The sequence below is a fragment of the Phocoena sinus genome, chromosome 13, assembly GCF_008692025.1.
Source record: "Phocoena sinus isolate mPhoSin1 chromosome 13, mPhoSin1.pri, whole genome shotgun sequence".
Classification (NCBI taxonomy): Eukaryota; Metazoa; Chordata; class Mammalia; order Artiodactyla; family Phocoenidae; genus Phocoena; species Phocoena sinus.
The window spans coordinates 14,369,995-14,389,068 of NC_045775.1; the positions used below are offsets into that span (position 1 = coordinate 14,369,995).

At 44.7% G+C, this 19,074-nt stretch overlaps 1 long non-coding RNA gene across 2 annotated transcripts in view; it reads right to left on the reverse strand.

Annotated features, from left to right (window-relative positions):
• The window catches only part of LOC116764596, a 52,819-nt gene extending 35,265 nt beyond the window's left edge, over window positions 1–17,554 (reverse strand). The window contains exons 1-3 of one of the 2 annotated variants that reach the window (XR_004352942.1): window positions 17,475–17,554; window positions 15,662–15,737; window positions 1,920–2,020 (exon numbers count right to left, since the gene is read on the reverse strand). This is a non-coding gene — a long non-coding RNA (uncharacterized LOC116764596). Of the gene's footprint in view, window positions 1–1,919; window positions 2,021–15,661; window positions 15,738–17,474 lie in introns of those variants that run through there. The other variant, XR_004352941.1, reaches the window with a different exon arrangement.
• Between the last annotated feature and the right edge of the window lie 1,520 nt (window positions 17,555–19,074).

Sequence of the window (19,074 nt, forward strand, 5' to 3'; positions counted from 1 at the left end):
AGAGCTGGGCAGCTAGATAACCCCAAGCAAGGCTAAATATTGATATCTAGAGTCGGAAGTGGCCAGTCTGAAGGGGCGTTGACTGTGTTAAAGGAACAGCAGTTGATCCCCAGTATGAGTGTGGAGCTACCACCAGACCCACAGGGCAACAATAACTGATGATGACAGTCCCCATCAAGCCACACCTTTCTTGCTCCCTAACTCTCTCCCACAAACCCTCTGCAGCCCTAAAGGCCCTGAGCTGACTAGGGACAGGTATTGGTGGGGGGAGAGACGTTTCCCACCTCCAATGGAAGGCTTCCCTGCCTGAGGTATTAGTGAGTTGAGGAAGGGGAGAAGCTTCAGTGTAAAGTGAAATTTAAAGCATCAAAAATTCAAAATATCTAATGGCTACCCCGTAAAAGCTCGACCGCCCGGTCACTGTTGATTACATTTCATAGGATGTCTGAATCTGGGACTCTCAGGCTGGGGCTGGCCTACCCCACAATCCATTATGAATAACAAAATCTGGGGTGAAAGGAAGGGCAATCAACAGAAAATTGTCCCACCTTTGCTCTTCAGAGGCCTTGCTATTGTGGAAAAAGACATAATATGTACACTAGCCCTCCTGGGCTAGGACCCTCACCTAGAAAGCCGGTCCTTCCTCATGTGCTGACCTCAGTCACACTCCCTTCTCCCAAACAAAGAGGTAAGACATGCATCTGTCTACAAGCGACCAGGTGACCAGCTGTGTGCTGAGAGTCCCCAAACCTTACAGTCACGTGTGAGTTTAGAAGATGGAAAAAGGAAACGTGAAGAGTGTTATTCCCTAAGGGGACAGAGCTTATAATGATCTGGAGACAAAGCCACGAAAGGCCGCATGGCCTCACCATTGCTTCTCTTGACACCCCACCTGATTCTCCTTGAATTTCATGGCTTCATAACACCCAAAGTTGTTTCATTTGAACTTAACCATTATTGATTATGTGCCTTCTCTAGAAGAGACGCTGTTTTTAAAGAGGCATCTAAAGGGAAACAGACCTCCTAGCTCCAGCTTCAGCCCTGGCACTAACATACCATATTATGTTGGGGGCAAGTCCCTTTCTCTCTGCCTCTCTCCTTCAGTTTCCTATATGTAAAATCAGAGCACTCAAGGAGATGACCTCTAAGACCATCATTGCTCTAACACATTATACCACATATGGAGTCTGGAAGGATTTAAATGTGGCTAAATTATGCAGAATGAATTAGCCCTTGCATTTGTACAGCATATCGTAATCTCTGCAAAATTCTTGTACAATTCATTACCTAGATGGTTTATATCTCCTTCACCTTTGATTCTACGGAATTGGTGTTATCAGCCTTACAAAACAAATGAGGAACCAGACTGAGAGAATTATCCCAAGTCACACAAATAGCAGGCCCAGGAGCTCGGCATCCTGATCCCCAGTCTGGTCTCCTTTCTTTGCCCTAGGAACTCTGGTGTTTGCAGTTAACAACAACACGGGCAGCTCCTGGGAACCAGTGGGGGTCCTTTCTCACTAATGTCAGGTAACAACATTACACTGGTCTTTCTCAGAGTCCCAAAGGCTGGTCTGTTTAAGTGGGCTCTTCCCAGAGGGTCTTGTGAACCTTAAATAACCTTCTTTCTAAGTTTCTTTCAGTAACTCTGACCATTTGGAGAGAAAACAAACCCATACACAGAGGAATTTAAGGTGTTATTTTAACTTTGTATACCATGCATAAAAAGTTACCCTTTCACTTGAATTTTTGAATATAAGTTGGGAAAAAGAAAAGTTTTGGCACATGTTCTCCAGGTGAATGCCCCAGGGCCTGAAGTTTAACTCCAGGACAGCCAACAAAACACCAGGGTAACCGGTTCCCTACTCCCTCCCCCTCTCCCACAAACTCCCCTCCCCTTCACTGTATCTCACCAGCCACCTGTGAGGTTCCAGACTTTCTTCAGGAACTCTGAATTTAAAGCAAGAACTTGGCCCCGACACTCAGAATCTCTCCTGACTTACTGTCTTTGTCTCGTTCACTGAAAAAAGAGAATTATTACTCTATTATTTAAGGAGAAATAAAAATCAAGAACATATTCAGTCATTACAAGAGCACAGAACATCCTTATGACACAAAGACCCAACACACACACACACACACACACACACACACACACACACACACACACACACACGAGTGGCCATAAACATGAATTACTGGATAGTTATTCAGAATGTCAGGAATCCCAAACCATCCAGGGCACAGCTATTAATCTAACAGAGGAAAATTCTCCTGAAAAAGGACTTAAAATATCAAATGCCCAGTTGCACCAGGCATTTTTCTGGGTGCCTAACCTGCAAAATATAGACCTCACAAACTTTTCGTTATACTCGTTGTTATTCCTACTTTACAGAATAGAAATATAAGCTCAGGAACGTTAAGCAATACTGCCGGGGGACACATAACTTATAAAAGACGGACCTAGGATTTGAACTCAGGATTCTCTGGATAAAAATTCCATGCTCTTTTCTCTGTTTCATGCAACGTCTCCAGTGATAGGTAGCGGTCTAAAATCTGTATAAATCACTCTGATTGGAGCCCTCAAGTCTTCCCCTAAATTGTGTAGCATAAAATAAACAAGCAGCTGGGCTTCCCTGGTGGCGCAGTGGTTGAGAGTCCGCCTGCCGATGCAGGGGACACGGGTTCGTGCCCCGGTCCGGGAAGATCCCACATGCCGCGGAGCGGCTGGGCCCGTGAGCCGTGGCCGCTAAGCCTGCGCAGCTACGGGCAGCAGCCAAAGCATCTGCATAGGAACAACTAAAATACACAAGACAGAAAAAATACAGATAGCTAGTGTTGCATGTTATATTCTTTCCGTTATTTTCACATGTATCGTGTCTGTTAATCATCACGACACCACGAAGCGGTTATAACTGCCCCAGCTTTGCATTTAAGAAACGAAGCGATTGCCATGATGTTTCAGTGCATGGAGGAGCCTTTCAGCAATTTCTGCATGTTGCCGTGTATCACAGCGTGGACTCATCAGGACTGATCAGGGGTAGTCAATTTGTATTCAATATCTGCAGATGAATAAGAGCAAGTTTTAAAGATTTCTACCAAAAATGTTTAAAATATTAAAAGTTTTTTGGAGAAATAATCAACAATATATGGGAAAAGTCACTTTTGAGGAAGAGTTCACTCCTCGACAATGTGTATCTCCCCAGATTTCTTTCCTTCCATACACAGATTCAACTCTCATTTTTGTTCATTAATCTTTTCCATGGATACTTCTACCTATTCCACTTGACATAAAATAACTGGCTATAATCACATAAAGAGAGAGAAGAATTATCCAGAAGCGTTAAGACGATCACGTTTCCTAAACAGTTATTAAGAAAACTAATTTAAGGACTCCAGAATGTATTGTCACAATGACCCACTGGCTCCCTGCTCAGAATTCTCTTCTACTTTGCCTAGTCCTGGAACCCTGCTACCTAGAAACAAATGCAGGTCTTCTGGGAGCTTTGACTACCACCCCAAGTAACCCTTGGATGGCCTGTAAATGGTACTGATAACATCTGATAATTCTTTCACTAATCAATCCCCTAAATTTGCCACTGCAGAAAGACGGAGTGTTACTGGCAAGTAAGTAGCATCCCACAGGGCGGAGGGTGTGCCCTGCTCAACGTCAGGCTTTTCAGCTGAGTGGACAATGTGGTGTAACAGTGGGATGCTGGGAGCAGGAACACCGGACACCAAAGCTCTCCTGGTCCTGTTGGTAACTTCATTTCCCAAACGTTCATAATGAAACAGCTTTTATTGAAGCAATCAGCGTGAGCTCCTTAGCTTTGTTTTTGCAACCGGTATCGTGTTTATGGAGCCAAATATTAGAGACTTTGATACTGAATACCTCCTCGGATGTGTTAACGTTGGCAGGGTCTCTAGATTCTGAAGATGCCGGGCTGCCTCAGTACAGCCTCCACTCCAGCCTCCAGCTCATCAGCCCCCCTCCCAGACCACAGAGCAGCAGTTCTCCTGCAAGACTCACTTACAGTATTTCTCCTGAAAGTCCCAGGGAATGGTGTGCAATTGAAACAGGGTGAAATATGATCTCAAAGTGTCTGTCCGACCAGAAGTTTTCAAAGAAAACATTTCTTAAATCTTGTGTTCACTGCCGTTTCAGCAGGCCAATTAGATTGGATGGGACTTGGGGGGGAGCTGTCGCCAGTCACTGCAGCAGGAATAGCAAACAAGACTTAGAGCAAATAAACGAGCCCCAAACTGGCATCCCAGGGGCCCCTGGCCAATGACCTCCTTCATTCTCCAGGCGGGATGACCAGCCCACCCTCTGGGACCCCGGGCCACACTACAGGTTAATCAGATGAGACATTAGTTAGCAGCCTCGATTACTAGAAAGTAATTAATCAGGGAAAGTCTCCAAACAGGAGGAGGATAAATAAACAGCAGGCACATGCGGTCCCATTTTGGCTCTAGATAAGGCTGCCATCCAGGTGTCCTGCTGGGGCAGAGCCCATCTATCTTGTTCCATTCCTCTTAGGAAATGTGGTGACATTTCTCACATCTGCCTAGAAAATGCAAAGCCAAGAGGGAAGAAGGTGAGGGACTTTGGAAAAACTATTAGAGGAAAGGCTCCGGGGGGACGGGGCGGGGGACAGGGGTGGCTGTGGGGAGCTTTGCCCTCCCTGTACATCCTTTTTCATTGTATGTAAATTCCGCCTTATTTCCACATTTAAAAAAAAGAAGAAGAAAAGGTTCTCTGGGGGTTTCCAAACTCCTATTCATTTGGAGAAAACCAGGGGCTCAAGTGCTTTTCTTATGTCTGGGCATAAGAAGCCCACTGGGTCATTAGCCCCCGAGACTCTGTTCAGCTTCAGGGACTCTCGGTACAAGCCATGAAGGATTCAGACCATCGGAAATTACTGGTTTCTTCTTCAATATTGATTTGGGGATGAGGAAGATTCGAAAGGATGGGAAGAAAATGTAGTTAAATGCAAGTGGAAAGTATCAACCATTGGTCCAGCATGACCTGATGCATTACATCAAATAAGGTCATTTGTTTATGTTGCATCTTTTTCCTTCTGGAGAAACAAAAAATGTCAGCAACTAGAGAATGTGTGTAATGTAAACACGGCTGTGTTAGCTCAGCTTCAGGGAAAGCACACCCAAACGTAAGCCAGTGCAGGACATCCTCCGCTCAGAGGACAGGCACAATGATTTTAACCTAATGACCCACTCTTAAACGGCTCTACAGCAAATCGCAATTAAATAAATACCACTTAACAGAAGAGATTTGTTTTACAGCTAGACTATTTGTGGGGAGAGAAAGAGAAGGCTGAATGAGCCACTTAATCTTTAATTATAAAATTAAGGTAGTTTCCAAATATTTTTATGAATTCAACCTCAAGCTAAATTTATAAAATGTCATAGCGATGAGTTACAGGTATTCCGGAACAAAACAGAGAGATGGGAGGTGTGGAGGTCGACCAAAAACTGAGGTTGCTTTAGTTTGTTGTCTTAAACTGAAGTTGAGTCTAGTGGCCTTTCTTTGGCCCAATGATTAGGAAGACCTGATTAGAGCTGTATAACATCATGGCATAGACACCAGTGAATGAGTGAAAACTGCGGCCACGCGTGTTGCGGTGGGAAACTACAGGACTGAGGGTCAGGAGAGCTGAAGTCCAGGCCTGGCTCTCCTGGTCTCTGGAGCACCAGGGAGGAATTAGCTGGAATGGCGGAGGGAGAGCTATTACGGCTTGTAGCTGACACTGAGAAATCATGACAGCACTTGTGGGATCCAGTGACCTGGTCAGCCTTCCCCAAGGAGGGCCGGCAGGCAGTGCTGACGCCTCCTTCACTCAAGGGCTGATCTTCCCTCCCTCCTTCCTCCCTTCTCTGCAAAGTCTCAGCCTCTATGCTTTTCCTGTCTCATTATTTCATTCTGATATTTTTGATGTGTTTTAGTTTTTCACGTGTTTTTAATTTTTTCACGTAGGCGCCCACACAAATATCTTTGAGCAGGTGACCTGGACCAGGCTTTGTGGCCTCCAAGAAAGACCAATCACACTTTCATCTTGCCCCCCACAGACCTTTACAACTTCAAAAAACTGATAATGGTGTCCCTAGGAATACTGGGGCTCAATCAAAAGCTGAGTGCTGCAAAGTCTTTTCCTCTCACAGCCTCGAATGATCCCTAAAAATCCAGACTTGCCAGAAACAGCTACAAGTTTGCCTCCCCTGCTTGTGTGTCATTGTTGAGATCAAAAAGGGCACTCATGCTGCTGAGAAGCCAAAGCCTTCCACTGGGGCACAGCAAATCCCATGAGATGGTGAGCCTACTCAGAGCACGGTCTCCCGCAAAGGCAACTCCTCAAAACGCACCACTTAGTCGGCCACTGATGATGTCGAAGCCTCTGTGAGACCAGAAGCCATGCTTTCTCTGTTAGGACACGTAGCATGAGGCCTGAACACAGCAGCTGTCATCTGTTCCACTCTACCAAGCAGCTGCCTGGGCCCAGCACTCTGCCGTCTCTAAAGATGCAGAAAATAAAATGTAGCCCCTCCTATGAAGAAACTAATAAGGGAGACAAATACATGAATACATTATTAAAATCCTAATTTTTAGGATTTTAATGGCACGTGTTAATGCTAGATGTGGAGGAAAAATAGATATATCTCTTTCTTTCATCCATGTCAAATGATCTCTAAGTCTTACTGACCTCTAGAAATCACTCGCTAAAGCAAAACCTTAAACAAATAGCTCTTCCTGAGTTCAAAGTCCAAACTGCAGGTGATAGTCCTAAATCACTCTGATACGATCAGGCTATACTTGGAGGCCCCGCACTAGCAGAAGGGCTCTGACAGATGAGAACGTATTCAGGAGACGAAGAACAAGGTGGCAGATAAACTCAAAGTCATGATTAAGAGGGAATCATTGAAAGAAAGCCAAGGAGGGTCATCTGGGCAAAGAGGACTTGGCAGATCCCTGTGAGGGTCTCAAGGGCAAGACGCATGCAGTGTCCATGCAGGACAGCCCCCTATGACCGTGCAGGTGATGGTGGACCGCGTGCATGGAGCTCCCTGGAGCTGCGCGGGTCACGGCTTCACAATCGCACATGGAAGCCCTGTGCTCATCTCTCCTCTACGGTGCCCAGAAGGGCAGCCTCTTGATAAATGTCTGGTGAATGAGACCCATTGCTATCTACAGAAGTAGCATTTTTTGGCGAAAAACTGCTGTCTAAAAGACGAAGCAGATCTTTTTACTAATTTAGTTGTTGCCCCAAATGGCAGATCAATGGATGCAAAAAATAAGAGGTTAGGTGAAACGTTTTTTAAGTTTTGAAGATCTTTCTATGAAGCAAAGTGGTCAAACTATGATAGGGGTGACAGGAGGCAGCTGTGGGGCCCCCTGCCTCACAGACACTCTACTAGCAAGAGGGCAGATGAGCGGCTTTCAGGACTTGGGGAGAATGTTTCATTCTTGGAAGAGAAAGTGGAGTTTGGGCTCAAGCTGGGGGCTGCCGCAGGGTCCTGGTAAAGAGCAAACCGGGGTGAGCGGACCCCTGGGAGGTCCCAGAGCCTGGCAGGAGGTTGCACCAGTGGGGCCCCAAAGAGTTAAATTTCTCTTCAGCTCCCTAACATTTTTAAAGTTATTTCTTGTCAAATCAAAACGTTTCCAAATGACTCCTCAGGTCGGAAAATGCCAAGCATTACCGCGTGGGTTTGCTCGGCAGGCAGAGGGGCCTGCAATGCCGTCCAACCGCATTCTGCACGCAGTGGGAGAAGTCCCGTGTCCCCGTCCCTCCTAATCTGATGAATACTTGTCATAAATTCTGCCCAGGCCGTCGGCAGGGCGGCCGCTGGCACGGGGCGAAGGGGAGGGGGCTGCTTTACGAGGACCAGAGGAGACAGCAGGCCGCCAAGCCCTCTGCAAGAAGCTAGTAAATCAGCAGCCAGGGGAGGCTCCGCGCACAAGGGGCTGCCCCGCCCCCCAGAGTCTCAGGAGCACAGGTGAACCGGGCGGGAGAGGAGGGAGGGCTCTTAGTCGCTTGTAGCTGTGGGATCCTGGGGACCAAGGTAACGAGGTGCAGTGAAGCAGGATTCCACCAACTTCCCAGAGCCTCCAGGGGGCTGCGCTTTCCCTCAATAAGCACCAGACCGGATGCTGGGAATACAGGGACACTGACAGAGAGGACCCCTGCCAATTAGTAGCTTGCTTTCCAGGAGGGAGACCCAATCAGGAAAGAAAGCTTCTATTAGTTTGCTCGAGGTACCATAACAAAATACCTACCATACACTGGAGGCTTAAACAACAGAAATGAATTTCCCCACAGTTCTGGAGGCTGGAAGGCTCAGATCAAGATCCCACAGGGGCACTTTCTTATAAGGGCTCTTGTGGAGAACTGAGCTAAGCTACTCCATGGAATTGCTGCCTCGGCATCCGTTTTGCTTGGCCAAACAGACCTCGGGGACCTTAAACTGACACTAGCCTTCTCATGCAAGCACATGCCCTAGATAGCAGCCCAGAGTCACAAGCAAATGTAAGTTCCCAGTAGGACTTCCCCAGCAACCCTTGTGATCTACAGTCCCCCTGCCTTCCAGTGCCTGTTTGCCTTATTGCATCCCTGTGGGGCTCACCCAAACCTTGCTCTTTCCATTTGAATCAGCCAATCCAGCCCTAGCTTGGGAATCCCAAAGCCCTGTACCCCACAGTCCCTAATAAAGGATTTGCCCAAGGTGGTCCTCCTCCCACCCTCTGTCTGCATTCTGCTTCGCCTCCCCATATGGCCACTTGAGATGTGCTGGGTAATTCCTCCAGGACCCATAAGGAATAAATTTCTCCATTTCACTTTCCCTTGTGGATGACTGTTGAACTGTGGCTCACCATCCAGGACTCTGTGCTCCACTTAACAAAAGTTAATTTAACAAAGTCATAACAATTCTCATCCTGGCTTGCAGATGGCTGCCTTCTCATTGTATCTTCACATGGCAGAGAGAAAGAGAGTGAGCTCTCTGGTGTCTCTTCTTATAAGGACACTAATCCTATTGGATCAGGGCCCCACTCTTATGATCTCATTTAAGCTTAATTACCTCCATAAAGGCCCTATCTCCAAATACATTCACATTGAGGGTTGGGGCTTCAATGTATGAATTTTGGGAGGGACACAAACATTCAGTCCATCACAGAGCTCTAAAAAATAACTCTAATAAGAGGTGATAAATGCTGTTATAGAACTGTGGAGTGACTCATCTGACAGAGGGGTTTTGGGGTGAGGGAGTAATAAAGGAATATGCCATAGAAGAGGCATCTGATCTGATCCAGGTAGAATAAGAAATAATCCACCCAGTGAAAAAATAGAGGAGGGAGACCATATAAGATGGTGGGAAGAGTACAAGCTGCCAGATTGAAATCCTGCTTCTGATCCTACTAGTTCTATGACCCTGGATAAGCATTTTAACCTCTCTGAATCTGTTTACTCATCTATAGAATGGAATTAAGAGTCTACTTGACAGGGTTGCCGTGGAGGCTAACAAATGAGCTCCTGTTAAGGAGTTTAGCAGACAACGCTAGCTAGTAAGAGATGGCATTCCAGGCAGAACAGGGGTGAGAGCCTGTCAATCACACAGAGTCTTCAAAACAGATGGGCTGTTTAGAGAAGGGTGAGCAGTTCAATGTAGCAGCTTCAGGAACATCAAGAAGAGGACAAGGATGTGGGATGAGTCCAGACTGGGAGTTTATTGAATGAGGGACTAAGGAGTTGAACTTTGTTCTGAGAGCTCCATGGAGCCATTGGAGGATGTAGAGCAAAAAAGTGATGTGAAGAGGCCTAGATTTTAGGAAGATCACTCTGGTGTCCATGTGAAGCAGGAACTAAAGAGAAAAGGAAAGCAGGACCGAGGAACAAGGCTTGGGTATCCAAGATGGAAGACAAGAAAATGACCCAATAACCATTCTGCCTGGCACTTAAGTCCCTTTCCACTTCAAAGAGCATCTGCTGAACTTCCACAACATGCAAGCCCCAGGCCAATGGCTGCAACTGAGACTCTGGTCCCGACCCCCATCTACTCAGTATTCAGGACCCGCCGCAGTCTTTTCCCAACACACCTTTCCAGTCTTTCCCCAACACTCCCCAGCAGGCACGCTGAACTCCAGCCGAACAGACTGAAGGGTCTTTCCTGACAGAATGAGCTTAAACTATTTCTTCCCCTTGTGCCCTTGTTCTTGTTGTGGGAACCTCCATGCCTGGGTCTGAATCACTCCTTTTCCAATGCTTTTACGAGCACTGTATGACCTACAGCAGATTACTTAAACTGTCTTCACATCTGTTCTTAATATGTATAATTTAAATAGTGATAGTACTTGTAGGAACACCGTAAAGACTAACTAAAGCATTTAGCACCAGACCTGGCATATTTGCTACCATTTGCCTGCACGACTCCCGAAGTCCTCACCCAGGATCACTTTTCTCACCACTGACCTCTACAGCCTGTCCCCTCACTCTGCTCTCAGAAGCTGACATACATTACAGTCTTCTGGGCACTTTAGTTTTCTTCACCCCAAACCATGCCCCAGTGGAGAGATCTCACAAGGACTATATATTCCTCATCTGTGTGTCCTCTCAGCACTGGGCATATGAGATTGTGTATAGATCTGAACGGGACAGATATCTGTACAGAGTTAGGCTCTGCAGGGTAAACAGCACAACGCCAAGACCCACCTACCCAACATGCCATGTCCATACTCCCTTCTAAGTATGTTTTCTTCCTGCCAGTAGTCCCTGATGATTGGACCAGAAGAGGACACAGACTTAATGGAAGCCTGCTAATAAAATGGCCAGGCACACATGACATGGCCCAACCAAAAACAGGAGCTAAGACAGTCAGAGTCTCTGTTAAGAACATTGTTGGAAACAAGAAAATCCAGCAAGGCCAATAAGAGGTGAAATTGAAAGGAGTTTGAAAGTCCTGAAATCAAGACAGAGTGATTGAAGGGAACATAGAATTGGAGCACGGGAGCCCACAGCACGTAGAAGTTCTGAGAAGCCAGAAATTATTAGTGATCATAAAAATTACATATATTGAAGATCTACTAAGTGCCACCCACTGAGCTAAGCAATACATGGATTATCTAATTTATTTTTTTACAAAAACCCAATGAGTGGTCAATATTATTAGTCCCATTAGAAGAAACTGAGTCACAGAACGGTTAAATGCTATAATCTCCCATTGCCTCTTGGCCCCTCAATCCCTTATAAGAAACCCTCACTCTAACCCCTATGCCCACCGCCCATCACTTGAAGTAACACGGGTAGATCTCCTCTCTGTGTAACTACAGGAGCAGAAAATACCGTGGAGACAAAGACTGCACATGAGACATGGAAAAGGAGAGGACACGAAGAAGCATCCCATCAAACGTGGCCCAGATCAGCCTAGTCCCAAGTGGCTGCCTAGACCCCTGGGTTGTCCGAATCTCTCATTCTCCTGGGCCCTGGAGGTTTGTGTCACACATGACTACATGCTGTTAATATCTTTAATGACTTTGTACATATCATGCCTTTTCTTCCCAGCCAGCTTATGAGCTCATGCCTTCCCATGCTGTTTGCCCTTTGGCAAATGAGGGTGTCCTGAACATTTTCAGAAACCATCCTCTGGCTCTGTTCAAAGTGCCAATGCTCCCACCCACGTACACAGGATCCTTCAGTGCTCTCCAAAGGCATCGGAGCCCTTAGGTGTAATCTGAGAACCACCAGCAGAATAAATAAATCCCTGCCCTGGTGGCAAATACTTCCCTTTACTTCTTCCCCTATAAAACCTAACTTCTCCAACCCAATCTCACGAGTGCTCTCTAATGGGTTCTTTGTTTTGTTTATTCCACTTAGTTCAAGCCAGAAGCAAACAAGAGAAAATGCACAAGGAACCGCCTAGCATATCGCATGGCATGGACTCAGGAACTCTGTGTTTCCTCCAATACTGCTTAATTGGAAGAGTGCAAACTTTGGGGTTTTAAATGGCCCCCAAAATGATTGGGCAGTGAGTGGTAGGTCCCATTGCCAAGAATCCTGCTTCTCATCCCATGTGCAGACTTGCCGTGTGGGCAGGGACAATGTAAACTTCGGGCTCTCATCTCTGGGACTCCCAGATGGCCCCTCTGATAGTAATGAGCAGAGAGCTAGACTAGTCTACACCTCCAAATGGGGGGCCAGCTCAGGACCCATGTGTAGGAATCAGCCTCGGACGAAGCTGCTTCTGCAAGGCTGGACTGAAAAGCAGAGTCCTGACCTGAGAAAATGGCAGATGCTGAGAGACTTGCAAAGTTGAAAACCTCATGCAAGTTTCAAAATAGCAAGAAGGGAATCAAAGAAATCCCCAAACCCAGGGCTCAAAGCTAAACTATGAAGACTGGAGCACACGCAAGCGGGTAGGGGGTGTCTACAAAGATGGGCTTAGTGAAAGTGAAGTAGAAATGAGGGCTAGCAGAGCAACTGTCTATGCAGTGGTTTTCAAACATTTTTAACGGATGAACTCTCTTTTTAAAATGAAAGCTATGCAACCCTAACACATAAACAATTTTTTAAAAACCAGTTAGTAAATTAATACATTTACTAACTATAAGAACAATGGAATTAATTGTATTAGAATGAAAATTTGAAACAGAGGATGACAGTGGCAGTGGCAGTTTTTTTTCACCTGCAGCATCTAATTTATTTCAGTATTTTGTCTTGGTTCTACAGTTTCCAAGGAAAATATAATTCCCTGTCACAGAGACAAGTTGCTGGAAATGATAAATAATTGCATTGCAACAGGATTATCTTCAATTAGGCAGAAAAAGGGAAAGCTTTATTCTGGAATTTGCAAAAAGATGCCCAAACATCTTGAAGAACAATTCAAATTTGCATAATCACTAAAGGTGAGATTCCGTTGGTTTAAAAATCCCCAGCCAAGAACATCTACTAACATTGGCCCCCTGATTTCATGGACTGGAAACAGGGCCCAGTTGGCCTGTGTTAAAAGTTTCTTTCTGTGTGGAGTGGACATAGAAGCCAAAGAGGCCCCTGGTGGGGAACTGGTGAACAACCCAAGAATGCAAGAAGGAAACTACCTATAGTCCATAGCATCAAATAGCTTAGAAGCAGAAAAAAAAAAAAAAAGAGTTTGACAGGCTCAAGACAAAACCCCAGACGTATCACTTATTAGCTGTGTGACTCCGGGGAAATTATTTAAAATTTCTGAGCCTAAATGTTCTTATCTATAAAACTGGGATACTAATTTTCTTTCACTGGATTGTTACAAATATTAAATGAGATGCCGTGTGTACAAGCCTGGCCGTTTAGTCACTCAGTAACTAGGAACGAGGATGGAGCAAGAGTGACCTGAGGGAGGGGGACACAGAAGCCTGGTGGTTGTCTTGGGAACCTGATCCAGACCTGGGAGGGTCTCAGGAGCAGGCCTTCATCAGGTGGAGAGGGGAGGGAGGGAAGGGGGGCTCACTTGGTTCCTCCCGCCTCCATGGGGATTGTTACAGGGGACAGAATAGAGCCCAAATGAAGAGCCGTAGAAGGTAGAGGCTGAGGGCCACAAAGACCAGGAGATGCTAACTATAAACACGGCAAATGCAAGGAGGACCCTTGTGCTCCAGTGATCGCTCTTCTGGGATTCCTCTGCATGCAGACTTCTGCAAATAGACATCCCCTATTCACTTTCCTCCCAAAAGTCTGTAGAGGAGAGATGGCAGCACCCATGCCAGACTCTACAGCAGATCAAGCAGAAAGGGGGCACACCAGGGCAATGCTACTTGGAGATGCCAACGCCAACCCTGTGCCCTGAATACACATATACCGTGAGCTCACCACTTTATTAATGGAAGCTCTGGGCATCAAAGGCCCGAGTTCTTTGATCCCTTCCCAAAATAGCTGCCTGCCCCCATTCACAAATATAATTTCTGGAGAACTTTCTTCCTATATTCAACCCCACTGGGGTCTCTTTAAACAGAATCCTAATGTTTCCTTTGCCCTGGGTGATTTACCACCACCATAGCTAGCCAACTCCCTTAGTCACCCTACAGCTCTGTCAGTCTATCTAATCCCTGATTAGATATGGGCCAAGATGAGATAAGAGGGTAGATTCTTCAGGAAGACGAAGAAAGTAAAGCCCCAAACACTGCAGCCTTCCCTACAATGTGCAAGAAAGCAGCACCCTTAAACGTAGGCTGATACCTTCTCTTAGGCAGAATCTGTTGAATCCCAAAGGTCCTCTTAATTCCCACACTGCCAATCTATGACTCAAAGGTTCAAGTCCTGTGAGTGAAGGGCCTCACAGGCATGTGGCTTCTTGTTGGAACAATATATCAAAGAGGAGAGAGAGTCCACACCCCCTCCTAATGGATCTCTTAACAAGCTTACGTAAAGATCACCGATTCACAGAGATCATTGTCCTGGTGACAGGGAGCTGTAATTGATTACTGTGACTTAGATGCTTAGAGAGTGATTCATTAGGGCCCCATCATCTCTGTCATTTTTAATGGGAAGGGTTGGGTGGTACGTAAACATGGTTATGACAGGCAAGGAGAGAACAAACAGACCAGAGAGAAAAAGAACCACAGAGGTCTCTGCGAGGTGAAGCCTTTCTTTCCCAGAAGGTTAAGATAATTCTGTCAGAGATGCTCTTCCAACAACTGCCCTGACCCAGTGCTACAGCAGGACCTAAGCAGTGCCCGTCCACATGACCTTCCTAGGCATCTCAGAACGTCAAGCACAGAGCTCCACAATAGCCACAATTAAATGAGAGGCTGCGGTATAATGGCTGTACTATTTCTAAAGTGTTCTTGATTTGCCTATAGGATATCCACAGCGCAATGCATGGTCACGCTAACCCCTCTTGAGGGTCAATAAACTACAGGTAAATACACTCCTTATCCTTACTTGGCAAATAACGTCACAATGAGCCCCAAGGAGCGTGATTGCTTGCTATATGAAAAAAAAAATCATTTCATTATGATCTCAAGGAAAGTCATGTGTGAGTCATAGTGAATCCATCTCATTTTCTAGGATGAAGCCTCGCACATAATGGGTATTCTAAATTGTTTACTGAAGTACTAGAACCTGGTTGTGAAACTGGCATTACCCACTTCACCAAGACACTGTCACCTTTCTTCCTAACATTCGAATTAACCATTTACATCTCTATCCAAATTATCAGGATATCCAGTTTCTCTACCTTGGCCTAGAATTGCCTATGAGTCCAATGTTTATTCAAACCAAAGGGGCTAGTCTAACTTTCAAACTCCAAGTAAAGTGAGAAGTAGAGAATCAGGTTTGTCCAAAACTAAAACCCCAGGTCTTTGCCACATCGATTTCTGTCAGAAGTAGATATATTTGGGTACACAGAGGTGATAACACTCTTCCTGGTCCGGACCCCTATGCTAACAGTAGCATTTTCTTCCAGAGAAACAACCCCACATAACGTACTCAAGAATTCGGTTTGGCCAAGGATGTCCCCAGCCTGACTTCCCAAGGTCTCTGCTTTCCCCTCACATGCTCAGCTATTGTTCCCTGGACAGAAGCGGCTGGTTAAGGGAAGGAGCTCCTAGCCTTATCCACCAGTTCTGGGAGAGACTGACTTGGTGAAGCCATGAGGTTGGCCTTACATTTACGTAAAGTCGTACCTCAAAAGTTGTTTTTTATTGCGTTGTTTTTTCTGAAAAGAATAAGATCTGCTCCAAACTGTTTTCTTGATATCACCTAGAAAGACAGAAAAGCAGAGAAGTTGGCATCTTTAAATGGAAACTTTTTTACTTTTTCCTTCTTCATTTTTTAAGATTGAAACTTTTAAATGAATCATGCTTCTCAGTTTAGGGCACATTATCGTCATTATTCTGTACACCCTCTCCTTTTATTGTTTTTCCCCTTTAAAGCCTATTTCTGACTCACTGCCCTTCTAATGCTAACCCTAACCCTAATCATTCTCGTGTGTTTAATCCACATCTTTTTGTTTCTCTCTGTCCCTATAAAATATGCATTGCTTTGTGTAATCTCATTCTATTTCCTGATTTTTAATTATGCACTATATTTTAAGGCCCATCATATGTAGTCCATTGCTTCTGACTTATAGCACAGTACCCCATAAGATGCTGCCCCACATTTTAAGGATCCACTCCCCAAGGGATGGACACTGGCTCGCATCCAATGCCTTCGACCACAAACAGCACTGCAATGTCCACCCTTATTCAGTTTGCCTATGGACCTATGTGAGCACTTTTGTGCTGAATCATAGAGTATGAGTATACTTCCAAATACTGCCAAATTGCCCTCCAGAATGTCTGCGCCAGTCTACACTACCCCAGCAGAGCATGAGACTTACACAAATATCACTCTTTGTAACATGTCTTAATAGCTGGCAAGAAAAATATTCCCTCTTTTTATTTTTTTAAAATTCACTTAGCTATTCGTGGATCTTAATCCTTCCATATATTTTTAGAATATTTTTATCAAGTCCTTCAAGATATCTCACTGGAATTTTAAATGAAATTGTATTGAATTTGTAAATTAATTTGGGTAGAAAGAGCTTGATAAGATTGACTCATTCCATATAAGAACAAGGAATGTCTCTCCATTTAAATAAACCATCTTCCATGTACTCCAATAAAATTTAACATTTTCCCATAGAAATCTTGTGTACTCTTAAGTTAACTCCTAGATACCTTATAGGTTTTATTGATATTATGAAGGTTACCTTCTTTTCTTACTATGTTTTTAGTTGATTATTGCTGATGAAAAATAATGTTATATATATGTAAGCTGATCTGACAGCAAACTTGTTGAACTTTCCTATTGCTTCTAATTTGTTTTTTTCTTTTTACAGAAGCTTCTTTTAATTTTATCTTACCAATTACCTCACTGAGCTACGGTTACAGCAGATATTCCTGCTTGGAATTTTTTTTGTTTGTTTGTTTTAGCTATATGGAGGCTATAGATTTAAAAAGCCGAGCAAGGTACTTTTTTAAAGAAATAACAACATGGTGAATAATGGGAACCAAGAAGAAAGATCTAACTCTATTTTAATATGGAACATGTTCTACATAAAAGTTAGAACTGGAAGTAAATACTCCTCTTGGTTCTTAGAAGATTTGAGAATACTGTTTAGGGTAAACTTTTTTTTTTTAACAGTTGTATAGATAATGTGATAAATTAAGACATAAAGGTTATACGAGGGTTTATAAAAACACATCTTTCAACAGCTGTGTTAAGAAAGTGTCTTGTGAAAAGAAACGGAAGAACATTTGTTACATAGCAACACTGACAGCTGTAAGCACAAGGATAGTCACTTAGCCTGAGTTACCGGGGCAGGAAGCTAACTACTGCACGTGGTCTTCCCAAGAAATGTCTGTTTCCTCTTCCTAGGTCTCCAGTTCTACATCCTTCATCCCCTGTCCTCTTTACACCTTTGGCTACAGTATGAGGAGGTTAAAGTTATCCCACCTGGAAACAATCGTGAAGAATGCTCCCAGTTCATTGAACCTTTGTCAGTTTTGCTGGGTACATTTCAAGCAGGGGCAGATGTTTCCCCTGTGTTATTCATAGCCTTCTTCATGTTTCCACAAGCAGGAAGAACCTGAAGCAAATGAGAGCTATCTTTAATTAAAAGCAGGAACACTATATGCTAAAAGCAAATTCAGTTTGGAAGGAATATGTCACAAGTTTCAAAATCCTTCTGTGGATTTTAAAATGATGGAAGTGATCATTTGGAAGCGTCATATTCCTTCATGCCATCAAAGCCTTTTCCTGATTCTTTTCTTACAGCCTATCAAAGAGCAGCTGGAAGGCCTCTGGGGCTCCACCCAACAGCAAACATGAGATTCCACTTCCATCTTGGACAAGGGGCTGAGAACCACCCCACTTTGCAGTGAGCAGAGAGGTCTGCCATCACCAAAGCCAGCTCCCCGAGGAACGAGTGACTAAGATTGGGACATGAGTCTTGCTCAGCTCTTTTAAGGCAGATACCTGCTGCCACCTGGTTCCCATTACGGCCTCAATACAGTGAGACTCGCCTACTGGGGCACCCAGGTGGAAGAACGAAGCTGAGGCCCTGCGTGCCTGGAGCCCGGAGAATGTTCCCAGCATATCACAATTACAGAAACATCTGTGCCCAACAGCTTCCAGCTGAACTGCTGTGAAAATTTACCGTGTTCGATGCTTTCAGAATTTCTCACTTCTCAGCCTGAGGCAGGGTGGTCTCGGGGCTGCCAGTGAGTTGCTACAGGAAGTGAGAGAGACCACAATTTCCAGGGTCTGGAGGAAGTGCAGTATAAGCGTGTGAGGGGTGAGCCTGGAGCCCTGCGTGCTGTGGGCTTCCATCAACTGATCATTTCTTCCTTCTCTTTCAATTCAATCAACATATACTTGTTGAGCGTGGTATAAACTGACTTTACGATGGATCAAAATCTGAGTGAGACATGGTCTTCAAAGAGTCAACGACTTAGTGAGAAGTAACCAATGATGAAAAATGATTCAAATCAGAAAAAATGATGTATTTGGAAACCAAAAGACACCGATGAAACGGCTATCGTGCATTACACTATATGTAAACAATTTGCTGGCTTTGCAAGTACCATCTGGAAGAGCGCCACCATAATTAAGGTCCTCAAACTAGCAGCAATAGCATTACCTGGTATCTTGCTAGAAATGTCAATTCTATGACCCCTGCGCCTGATCTGTCATCTGGGAATAGGGCCCAGGAGTCCGTGTATTAAGAGCTTGCCAGGTGGTACGTTAAGAAGCAATGATCTAGCATACAGACAAAACCGAAAACCAATTCTGGGCCAATAAATTCCCCAAAACAACTCAACCTGATTTTTCCATGGGGTCAGGGAAGAAAGGCAAAAAGGACAGACTTGCCAGTGCAGTGTAGCAAAGGGTCATGACATTCAGTGGTAGAAGTGGTGTAGCATTTGCGAGTAGCAGTTAAGAACCAGCAAAGGGAAGAATTGATAGAAAGTCTTGGAAAATCACAGAGATTATGCGTGAGGATATTTTCCTAAAACATTAGACATTGTTAATATATAAAGTTATGCAAAGACCT